Here is an 11,861-nt window from a genome sequence, read left to right as displayed (position 1 = left end):
AGATACTCTTAGCAGAGGCCAAACCTTGAAAAATTTTAAAAATTGCTACCAAGCTACAAACAAAGGAACACTTTTTTTTTTTTTTTTTTTTTTTTTTTGAGGGAGAATTTGCAGGGAACTTTCTGAAAAGTCAATTGGCTCCCGCATGGGCTTTCAAAGAGTAAACAAACATGCTCCAGATGTGAGTGTAAGAAAGAAAATGCAACACAGAGTGTAATTTTAAAGATCGCATTCTGTCCTTGGGCTGTATAGCATGCAGATTTGAGATCTATGTGGGGAAGTGTTTAACTATGAAAAAACGGGTTAAAGAAATTTGGGCAGAAAATTAGGGTGGAGGGTAGGACACGGAACTTTGGCAGTAGGTGCTGCGTCACTGATAGTTTCTTCTGCTCTATTTTGATCGATATAAGTCATAATTCTTTTAACTTATTTTCTGTGTGTTTTATTACTATTAGTATCGTAGTATGCTCATTGAAAGATACTACAACAGCACAAATGAGAACTGGCTGAAATATTGATAGTTACCATTTATTGAGTTGGTACTATATGCAAGGCACCATGTTGAGTGCTTCACACATATCAGACTTAGTCCTTGCACCAATGCTGTGGAGCACGTATTTATGATGCCCTTTTAGAAATGAAAAGACCCAGGTTGCACTCTGATAAACGTCTGTTGGTAGATTTCTCAGTTTCATGGTTACTAGGCAGTGGGGAGGACATAGAGGAAAAGAGAGGAGGGCTCTAAAGTAAGTCTGAAACATCTAGAATTTACATTTTTAATGATCCAATGATGTGCAACTTGCTGAATAACATCTACCATCGCTCTTATGACCTGGATGGTCTTACCTCCAGCTTGACTAAGCTTTAGAAAGGCTTCTCTTTGAGTGTTGGCCTCTAACCTCCTTTTTCTTAGAGCATTTATTTACTTTAGAAAACTTACAGTTGTACATTCTTTTTCTGTTCCCTTTGAGATGAAAATCTCTTAAAAAGCTTTTTTGCCAGTGTTGCAACCCAGGACAGTCTTTTTTGAGTACCTGGGAGCCTTGCTTTGAAATGTAATCACCAAGGGAGATTACACTGGTATCTCCCAGTCTCTTCAGGAATATAAAAGCCTAACTTTGATATGGGAGTCCATTAGCAAACACAGATAGCTTAATCTTGGAGAAAAATATTTGCCAATTCAGGAATACCCATATGTGCTTGACATAGCCCATTGATCACTCTTTTCCCTAAATATACATCCTCTGATACTTTCCAGTAGCTCACCAAGTGCTTAAAAATTCCCCACATAAGTGTGACTTATCTCCTTGTTCTTCTCAGTTTTCATGAGGTAATTACTAGGCAGTGGGGAGGACATAGGGGAAAGGAGAGGAGGGTAAACAACACACAACTCATACAAAACACAAGTACACTTACACAAGTGCTAAGCACAAACATTCTTAGACATAGAAAAGTAGATACTCTACCTAGCAAAGCTATCATTTAGAATTGAAGGACAGATAGCTTCCCAGGCAAGAAAAAGCTGAAGGAATTCATCACCACAAGAAATATTAAAGTGTCTTCTTTAAGAAGAAATTTTAAAAAGATAAAAAATGAATGGTAAACTGGCAATAAATACATACCAGTATCTACCAACAATTACTTTAAATGCAAATGGGATTAAATACTCCAGTCAAAAGACACATGGAGGCTGAATGGCTAGCAAAACAAGATCCTTGCATATACTGTACTGTCAACAGGAGACTCACTTTGGATTGAAAGACACACAGACTAATAATAAAAAGATGGGGAAAGATATTTCATAAAAATGGAAACATACAAACAAACAAAAAAGATGGGATAGCAATATTTCTACAAGACAAAGTAGACTTTAAAACAAAATCTATAACAAGAGACAAGGATCCAGCAATTCCACTTTGGGTATTTATCCGAAGAAACAAAAAACACTAATTGAAAAGATATATACATATATATATACATATATATATATATATATATATATATACTCATATGTTCATTGAGTTTTTTACAATAGCCAAGGTGTGTAAATGACCTAAGTGGTCACCAATAGATAAGTGGATAAAGAAAAAGTGGTACATCTATACAATGGGATATGATTCAGCCATAAAAAAGGATGCAATTTTGCCATCTGCCACAGCATGGATAGACCTAGAGGCTATTGTGCTGAGTGTAATAAGTCAAAGAAAGACATATACCTTATGATTTTACTTATATGTGTAATATAGAAAACAAAAATAAACAGAACAGAAAAAATCCAAATGCTCCATAAGAATAAATTTTCTCTATAACCATATATACTTATATATAATGTAGTTATATACATATTACTGCACAAGGAAATTTAACATGACCTGAAATCTTAAAGTTCATATATAAGAAGCTTTATAGAGGTATTCCCAAATTGTACATGATAAAGTTTTATGTGATGTTACTGTTAATAAAGAGTGAAGATGACAGAAGCTTTCAATACTATCGTTTTTAAATTTTGATTACTTTTCCCTGATGGAAGACAATTATCTTTTAATTTCATATGTAGAAAATATTACAGAATATCAAGTTGTTATGTAAAGAAGCCACTAAAGGGTGTGTAGCTAAAAATGTGGGTGAAAGTATTACAAAAGTGTGTTAATAAGTTAATTAATAAACTATAATATCCTAAAAAAAAAAAAAAAAAAAGAAAAGTTGAAATGAGAAGTTTCAAATCAGTGACTATGGCGAGGCACGCATGTAAAACACAGACATTGTCTCTCTGTCTTTAAATTTTGAGCCAACATTTCTAATGTGAATATAAAAATAAAAATCTAGACTTAATAATAAAAATCTAGACTTCAAGCTTCTCTTAAAATACTGGAAGAACTGGCAAAATTGGGCCTGCATTCCCATATGGTAGGGGTGTCGAACTCAATCAGAGAAGGGGCCAAAATCTAAAATCCAGCCTAAATCGCGGGCCGAATGGTTTACTGAACAGTCATAAACTGTCATTGTGATGGAAATGCAGCGGAGTGCAGTGATGACAGCGCGGTGCGGGCCACATTGCAAGGCCTGGCGGGACGGATTTGGCCCGCGGGCCTTGTGTTTGACACATGTGCGGCATATGGCATCGATGGCTGGCGCTGAGTCAGCCTCACCCCCTTGTCGTGGAGCATGCTCCCGTTTGACATCCTCTCCACTCGGTAATGTGTACACTCGCACTTAGCCCTAGACTGCTACCACTTAATTGCATCGCCTACCTGTCCTCAGCAGCTTTTGAGCTTGGTCTGAATGTGTAAACAACAGATTTATTTTCCTGATTGTTCCTTAATTCGTGAGTCTCAAGCCACAGAGAAGTTAGTATTTCATGTCATTACACAAAAACAATGGTTAGTTTATTTTGTTCATTCTTCTTCCGTGTCCATTTGTTCATTTAATAGTTCAGCAGAGGTTTAGCTCTAAGCATGAGACTGTTTCAGGCACTGGAAAATCATACCGTTTAAAATGAGCCGAGATGGGCTCCTTACCCAGGGCTATCTTTCAAAGGGCTGCTGCTCTAGCTTCAGAAAGAAAAGGTGACATTGGATGTTACTGCTTCCGAGGGACGGCAGCCCTTTGAGGACCCTGCCTGCCTCCTCAGCTCTGGGTGTGAGAACAGTGTATTCTTTCAGGCCCAGCTGCCCTGATATGGCAGCGTGAAAATGGTTTCAGAGGTGGAAAATAGACAATTTATGTATTTTTCGGGTTCTCCCCTTGGAAAAGGAAATCCATTTTTTTTTAATGTTGGAAATTTTGCACTATGAAGTCACGTATTAATATATCTGACCAAGAGAAAAAGGTCCTAATAAAACAAAAAGACTTGAGAGTAGAGGCTCACAGCTAAATGCCTTTTGCTGGCATGTGAACGCCTGCTGCGCACTGGACTCTGGAACTCGGGGTTAGGATACATGAAATCTGTCAAGGGCAAAGCTTGAATGTAGTCACAGCTGCTCCAAAAAGGAAAGATGTCTTTATACAATATTGTGAAAGAATTTCCACCATACTTGTTAGAAAAAGTAAATAAATGGATGATGGGGAATTGCAAAGAGAAGGGAAAATCCATTACATATATTTTAGAAATGTTTTGAATTCTTTCGGGACTGGGTAAAGGCTGTGGATGCATTAAGTAATGGGACCAATTGCCTCACAAATACCAGCGCTGCACCTGCACCTGCTTGTCATCTTTTTTTTTTCCTTCATAATATTACAAGCTGTGGTTGAGGTAATGCCTCTGCTCAGTTTCTTCTCCTCAAAGAAGCCTCTGCTGACATTCAGCCCTCAGTCAGGACAGGCCCCTTCAGCCTCCTCTCTCGCTCCCCATTGCAGACCTCTAGCCATATATTTGTCACCTTGAGTTTTGTAGTACTTCTTTTACCTAAAAAAAAAAAAAAAAAAAAAAAAATTTTTCCTTATTCTAGAGTAAACGAGAGAGAGAGAGAGAGAGAGAGAGAGAGAGAGAGAGAGAGAGAGAGAGAGAGAGAGAGAGAAAAGAGAAGAGAAGAGAAGAGAAGAGAAGAGAAGAGAAGAGAAGAGAAGAGAGGAGGGAAAAAATTAGGTAACCTAAAAATTAACCACCTAGAAATAATACACAGTATTAGTAAAAAAGCCTTTTGGTCTTTTTTCTATGCAGGTGTATAATCTTTTAAACTAAAATAGATTATATACTACACATATCTTTCACTTACTATTCTATAAAGTAAATATTTCTTTAAAAAATTTATTGATTTTTTACAGAGAGGAAGGGAGAGAGATAGAGAGCTAGAAATGTCGAGAGAGAAACATTGACTAGCTGCCTCCTGCACACCCCCTATTGGGGATGTGCCCGCAACCAATGTACATGCCCCTGACCAGAATCGAATCTGGGACCTTCCAGTCCGCAGACCGACGCTCTACCACTGAGCCAAACCGGCTTTGGCACTAAAGTAAATATTGTATTTCATGAAATATTTTCCTGTAACTTACTCTTAATAGCTACATAGTATTCCATTATAACAAAACACCAATATGTATTTCACTATTCATGTTTGGCCTACCCTATTTTGCTCTCAGTGATAACCTGTGAGGAAAATTTTTGTAGTCATATCTTTGCATATGCCTATGCAATTTGGGGGTACCTGTTTTAAGAAGTGAAACAGAGGATGGAGTAATTTTTAAGGCCATCCATATTTTACAAAGGTTGTCAATTTATACTTAGCACAAATGTAAAATAATGTTTGGTATCTTTATAAATATGTTTAAAAATATGCTGCCAATTTGGCATTGGACATGATATTTTGTATTTTTAATTTGTATTTCTTTGGTCATGAAAGTTTTAACCAGGTACTTACTACATAATTATTGAATGATAGCTTTCTTATTCTTATTCCAGGCTCCTGATATTGTTATTTGAAATTAATTTAAAATTTGCTTTTAGAACCTGATTGCAATGTTTTCTTTATGCTATTTTCAGAAGGAAAAATAAATCTACTTTCACTAAGCAGATTCAAGAATTCTGCATGAATCAGCTGAACAAATTTAATTCATTTGCTTTTATACTTACCATTTACTCAAAGTTATAAAATCTAAGCTTATGCCATAAAATAGTTCTTTTAAAACCCATGTCTATACACAATTTGGGAAGACTTTATGGAGACAAAATAATTTCACCATGTAAAGAAAGTACCCTTTCCTGTACTCCTTTGTTATCCATCCTGCTGGAGACATTGGCAACAGTGAATGGGGTCCATCTTGTTCTGGGCTCTAGGAAATGCTGTGCTACCTAATTCATGGCAGACATTCATCAGATGTTTATTGAGTATTTGGATTAATGGTTGAATATGTGAGTCTAATGAACTATTGTATGAAATGTTGGTATTTTTCCTTTACACCTCATACTTTTTTCAGGGACTGATCCTCTCCCCTGTGGTTTTGTGGAGCTGTCACTCCTGGCACCTTGAGAGAATATACCATGGTATTGGGAGCATGAGTTCTGGGGTACTTTTAAGCCTGAGTTTGCAACTTACTAGTTTTGGGTCTAGGGCAAGTTGCCTAAACTTTCTGTATATGTTAGTATCTTTATCTATGAAATGGGGAAAATACTAGTATCTACCTCATAAATGTGTTGTGTGAATGAAATGAATTGATGCACATAAGAAGGTTAGAACAGTGCCTGCAAAATAAGTGCTTAATCATCATTAGCTGATATTATTATTATTAGAGTATTGGTATTAGTATTTTCCTGGCCACTGGTCATTCAGCCCAGGCCTAGACAATACTAAATTTCATAAGCAGTGGCTATGATTTTTCTAGGTAGAGTATGATCCTAGCAGAATAATTCAACATTGGGAAAAATAAATTCTGTTTTCTCTGAGGTTGCAGGGTCTGGAGTGTTTAAGTCCAGGCTGATTTGTGATTCTCTTGCCCTGGAATACAGAAGAAATTTGTCTGCAGTGGGAAAGAATGAAACCATCACAAAGAGGCCAACTTTTGAGAGGGAGAGATGATGTGTTAGAAGGAGAGATGACATATTGTTTAGTTGGACTTTTAGTTAGACACACCATTAACTCCCTTTCTACCTAAGCTAGTTTATATTGAGTTTCCAGTTTCCATCATTGCAACCAACAGAAACTGACAACTGGTGAGGGTGTGATTCCTATCTAGCCTTTAGTTGGGGGAGCAAAGAATGCTTCTGATTGGGCTTGATGGAGAATCATACTCAAGAAAAAGAAAAACAAACAAACAACTAAACTAAAACCCAGAGAGAAAGTTGTGAAGGTTTCTCATGGCTTTTCACATGTACCTAAATTTGTTGCTTAGAGCATGCTCTGTGAATGACCTCAAAGTAATCCTTAACACTCAAGAAGCTAGATTAAATTTGCTTCCTGTTTTGTTGGCACTGAGAGTTGAGTAGAGGCATTCCCTAAAGACTTTTTTTGGGGGGTGCCGGGGGGGGGGGGAAGAGGGAGGGAGGGGGGGTGGGCGGGTAATGACTTTTATCAACGTACTAGGAGCCCAGTGCACAATTAGAAATCACTGGCGCCCTCCAGTCGCCAGTCCGGCCCTGCCTCCCTCCCCCTCCGCTGCCCATCTGGCCCTGCCTTCCTCTCTGGCCCTTGAAGCAGCCACAGCCGCTGGTGATCAGGCCCCAGCCACCCGCCCCCAATGCTGCACGCGCAACATTCCCCTGTCCGGTCAACCTGTTATGGCGTTCTGGGTAATTAGCATATATATAATCCATACAGAAAATGCGCAATGCTATGACCATTTATATATACTACTTTATTTCTGTTAGTTATACACATAGGAGTCCAATGGCTGGGTCATAAAGTATGTGCATGTTGGGCTTTTGTTGAGAATGCTAATTTCCTACATTGCTTGTAGGAAAAAAATCCCGATGACATTTTTTATGACTTAGAAAACTCATGTAGGTTTGATTTCTGTGAGAAAGCCTATGCTGTGGCTCTCCAACCGCTTAATCAAAGAGGGCCCCAGGGTTCAGTCCCTGGTTCACTTTTCTTCTCAGCCTATACCTACTCCCTTGGTTGTCAGACCTAGAGGATGGCTTTCAATATCACCTAAAATCATGAGCATATATATGTGTAATATATATTATATGTATACATACATACGCAACATTACATGTATATGTATATGTATATGTATATGTATATGTATATGTATATGTATATGTGTACAAATATGTATACACACGTGTAACATATATAGAGAGGTGTGTTTATATATACACATATCTGCTTATAGAAGCTTATATGTATATGAGTTTATATGTAATGTATATTTGCAGAAGAAATGTATTTATATATGTATAAATGTACACACACTAATGATATATAATATATATCACCAACCCCAGACTTCACCCTTAAATTTTACTCTTATATCTTAAAAATATTTTTTAAACCTCTGCTCTAAAAAATGACTTATTGCCCTTCCTTTGGTCTTCCCCAAGTCCATATTTGTAGTTGCCTAGGCCAAAAATCTTGGAGTCATTTGTTTTGGCTGAAATTGTATCTCCCCGAAATTCATATGTTGAAGTTCTAACCCCTAGTACCTCATAATGTGACCTTATTTGGAAATGAGGTTGTGGCAGAAGTAATTAGCTAAAATGAGATCATTAGGTTAGGCCTTAATCCAATATGACTGATGTCCTTATAAATAGGGGAAATTTGGACACAGAAACACATATATGGGAGAGTGCCATGTGAGCATAGAGATGGCCATCTAGAAGCTAAGGAGAGAGGCCGGGACCTTGTTCTTTTCTCACACTGAAGGGAGAAACCTCAGAAGGACAAACCGTGCTGGCACCTTGATCTTGGACTTTGAGCCTCCAGAACTGTTGGTACAACACGTTTCTGTTGTTGAAGCCACACAGTTTGTGGTACTTTGTTACAGAAGACTTAGCAAACTAATGCAATATCCTTGACTGTTTTCTCTCACTCTCCACATCCACTCCATCGGCAAGTCCCACTGACTATTACTTCAGAATGCATCCAGAATCTGACCACTTCTCACTGCCTCCACAGCTACCATCCCACTCAAAGCCACCATCGTCTTTTGCCTGGATCGTAGTGATAACCTCCCAATTAGTCTCCCTGCTTTCACTTCTGCCTCCTACAAGTCTGCCCTCAACCCAGCATCTGGAGTGATCTTTAAAAAACCCACATTAATGTCCTTCTTCTGCTCAAATACTTGGTAAGGCTTCCTATTCACTGGATAAAAGAAAAACCTTGAAAAGACCTCCAAGACCCATGTACTATGCCTCCTCCCCCAATTACCTCTTCAACATCACTTCCTACTACTCTCCTTACCTACTAGTTCCTTGCTGCTCTTCAAACACAAAAGCTCCTGACTTATGGTTTCTTTGCATTGGCTGTTTTCTTTGCCTGGAATACTCTTCCTGCAGTTATGTGTTTGGCTACCTTCTTTCCTCGCATATCCCCATAATGAATGAATGAATGAATAAATGAATGAATGAATGAATAAATAAATAGGCATCAGCTAAAATGCTCCAAAGAGATCCACATTAGTTCCCTATTCATTTTAGAGCTCTTTAAAACATGTTTAATTTCTTTCTAAATGCAAAAATAGAAAATGTAGGTAGCATTAAGAGTTTTAATGGAGAGGTCAAAGGTACCCTACTTGTACATGAGAAATTGTCAGTTTGGAGGGCAGTGATTTCTGATTATATTTTCCCTTTATCCTCTGCTCTGTGTGTAACTCCAAGGGTTCTCCCGTTGATATTATCTTTAGATAGCCACTTCCTGTACAGATTCATGTATCTCTCACTGTGTGTAGCTGTCAGTGGGTGATAGCACTGTGTAGAAAGCCAGGCATGGAATGACCACAGCTCTGAGGGGAAGGAAGGCATTCCAGCTGAAACCTAAATGCTCAGGAACCAACAACTCTGAACATGGAGGACGATAGGAACCAGAACCAGGTGAAGAGTGGGGAGTTTGGAACAAGATGCAAATGCTTTTTTTTTTTTAAATATATTTTTATTGATTTTTTACAGAGAGGAAGGGAGAGAGATAGAGAGCTTGAAACGTCAAGAGAGAGAAACATCGACCAGCTGCCTCTTGCACACCCCCCACCGGGGATATGCCCGCAACCAAGGGACCTACCCTTGACCGGAATCGAATCTGGGACCTTTCAGTCTGTAGGCCGTTTCTCTATCCACTGAGCCAAACCGGTTTTGGCAAGATGCAGATGTTTTTGTTTAGATTTAAGGAAAGTAAACCAGAGAGTAAGAGAACTTGCAATCGGTGTTTCTCTCTGTCCTTCCCTAGTTCTCCATTTCCAGCCTCAGTTGTTTCGGTAGGCTCCCCTTTTCCCTTCTGCGTAGACACCCAGATACTGTCCCTTTCTCCCACTCCCCAGGTTAACTTTCACACATACTTCGAGGAACTGCTCAATCACAACCTTCTCTAGGAAGCCCTTACTGCTCCGTCTTTCCCCAAACCCAAGCTGGGTTATGTTGCTCCTGTGTGCACTTCCAGCATTGCACTTTCACTAAGCATTCTCTACCTATGTGCCAGCCTGCTTATTTGTCTGCTCTCCTCCCTAGGGTGAACTCCTTGAAGGCCAGAATGATGCCTTATTTACTGGTATAGCTGATTCCTTAGCACATTATAGTACCTGACACATAGTTGGGCTTTGATCAATGCTTTGATGACTGAATGAATAAATAATGAATGAAAATGCAACCAATTTTAAGTAATGGCTAGCCAGGTTCCTAGGTGAAAGTTCAGGAGGCCTGTTGGGTGGCTGAGAAGTTGGCAACTTACTAGACCTAAGTCTGATGATCATTTCTTGGTAAGGTTTTGACATTTACAAGGAGAAAAGAGCCTAGGAAACTATGAGATAACTAAAGTGAAATCATTTTTTATCTATTATTTTTTAGTCATTACACACAAATCAAGAAAATGAAAAGGGACAGGATCCCAGAAATGTTCAAATGATTGGAATACTTGATGCAATAATACTGGTTTATCAGTTCTTATACTGTTACATCTCTCTGGGAGCCATGAATCTTAAGGATAGGTCATCAAATTGCACTCTGGAAGATTCCAAGGTCATTTCAGTTCTCTCCAGGCTACATAAATTCCAAATCCCCTTTTCAAAGAGGCAAAGATCATGGAAGGATGGAAGGTCTTACTTGTTCATCCCTGGGGCTTGTGGTGGAGGTGGGAGAAAGCCAGAGGCACATCCAGAGATGAATGTACTAGCCAAATGGAATGAGTGCATAAGCAAAGCATGAGTAAACAGGGATTTCTCTCTCTCTCTCTCTCCCCCTCCCCCCACCACACACACATACAGCAGAAGTCAGTGGATGGTAAAAGGAGCCCCAAACTGGAGTTGGGAGACCTGGGATTTAGTCCTTGTATGCCACTGGCCAATTGTGTAACCCTGGACACTTGATTGTTCTGCCCGGCATCCTCATCTGTAGAAAGGCTGGGTTGGGCTAAATGATCTTTTTCAGATTTAGGATTTTGTGCTTTTGTATAAAGACTAACCAAGATAACTAAAGGAAGAGAAATTGGGGGGAAAGAATAATGGATTTTATTTTGGAAATCAAATTTATTTGAGGTTCTTGAGATACACCTGGATGTCAATGATAAAAACTACTTGAAAGTGGAAGTCTGGTCCTAGGCTCAGAGCTGAGAGTGGAAATACAGATTTGGCAGTTTACTGATAAGGGGTAATTAGAACAAGAAGAGTGGTGTGACCAGCTAAACCAGTTGTAAACAAACAGATTACATACCCAAATGAACTGGTAACAAATTCATATTCACTTATGTTTGTTTAATTTCATTTTCCTTTATTTTAATTTATATTAATAATAATTGCACCATTTGTTGGGTCATGACTATATATTAGGTATTCAGTTAAGTGTTTTATATTTTTTTATCTCATTTAATCTTTCAAATAATTACATGAGGTAGGTTAGATTATTCCCATTTTAGATATGTAGAAACTGAATAATGAATGGTGTGCTAGTAAACATATAACAATTGTCTAAGAGCAGGGAAAGCCCTACTTTGCGGTGGTTGCTGACATCCATGGTGTAAATACTCTCACTGTGGCCTATTTCAAGCTACCAATGAGGTCATTGAACAGGGAGTATGGAAAACATGTGCAGTAGTGCACTATTATGTGCTATTTTCACCATACAGATACCATAAACATAAGTATCCTCAAGTGCAGAGATAATGGTGACGTGCAATAAAAAATTAGGAAGTGATGATTTTGAGTACTCATTACCTTTAGTATAATTTATTTAATTTTAAATTTGCATGATGTAATTTAAACTGTTAGAATTTAACAACTGGCTT

General features: G+C 38.4%; 1 protein-coding gene across 1 annotated transcript in view; it reads left to right on the top strand.

Moving 5' to 3' along the window:
• FBXL13 (F-box and leucine rich repeat protein 13) overlaps positions 1 to 11,861 on the top strand; it is a 145,874-nt gene that overhangs the window by 77,105 nt on the left and 56,908 nt on the right. The gene's annotated exons all lie outside the window — the stretch shown is intronic.

Source organism: Pipistrellus kuhlii, unplaced genomic scaffold, assembly GCF_014108245.1.
Source record: "Pipistrellus kuhlii isolate mPipKuh1 unplaced genomic scaffold, mPipKuh1.p scaffold_m20_p_10, whole genome shotgun sequence".
NCBI classification, from domain to species: domain Eukaryota; kingdom Metazoa; phylum Chordata; class Mammalia; order Chiroptera; family Vespertilionidae; genus Pipistrellus; species Pipistrellus kuhlii.
This window is presented reverse-complemented; position numbering and strand designations above follow the sequence as displayed.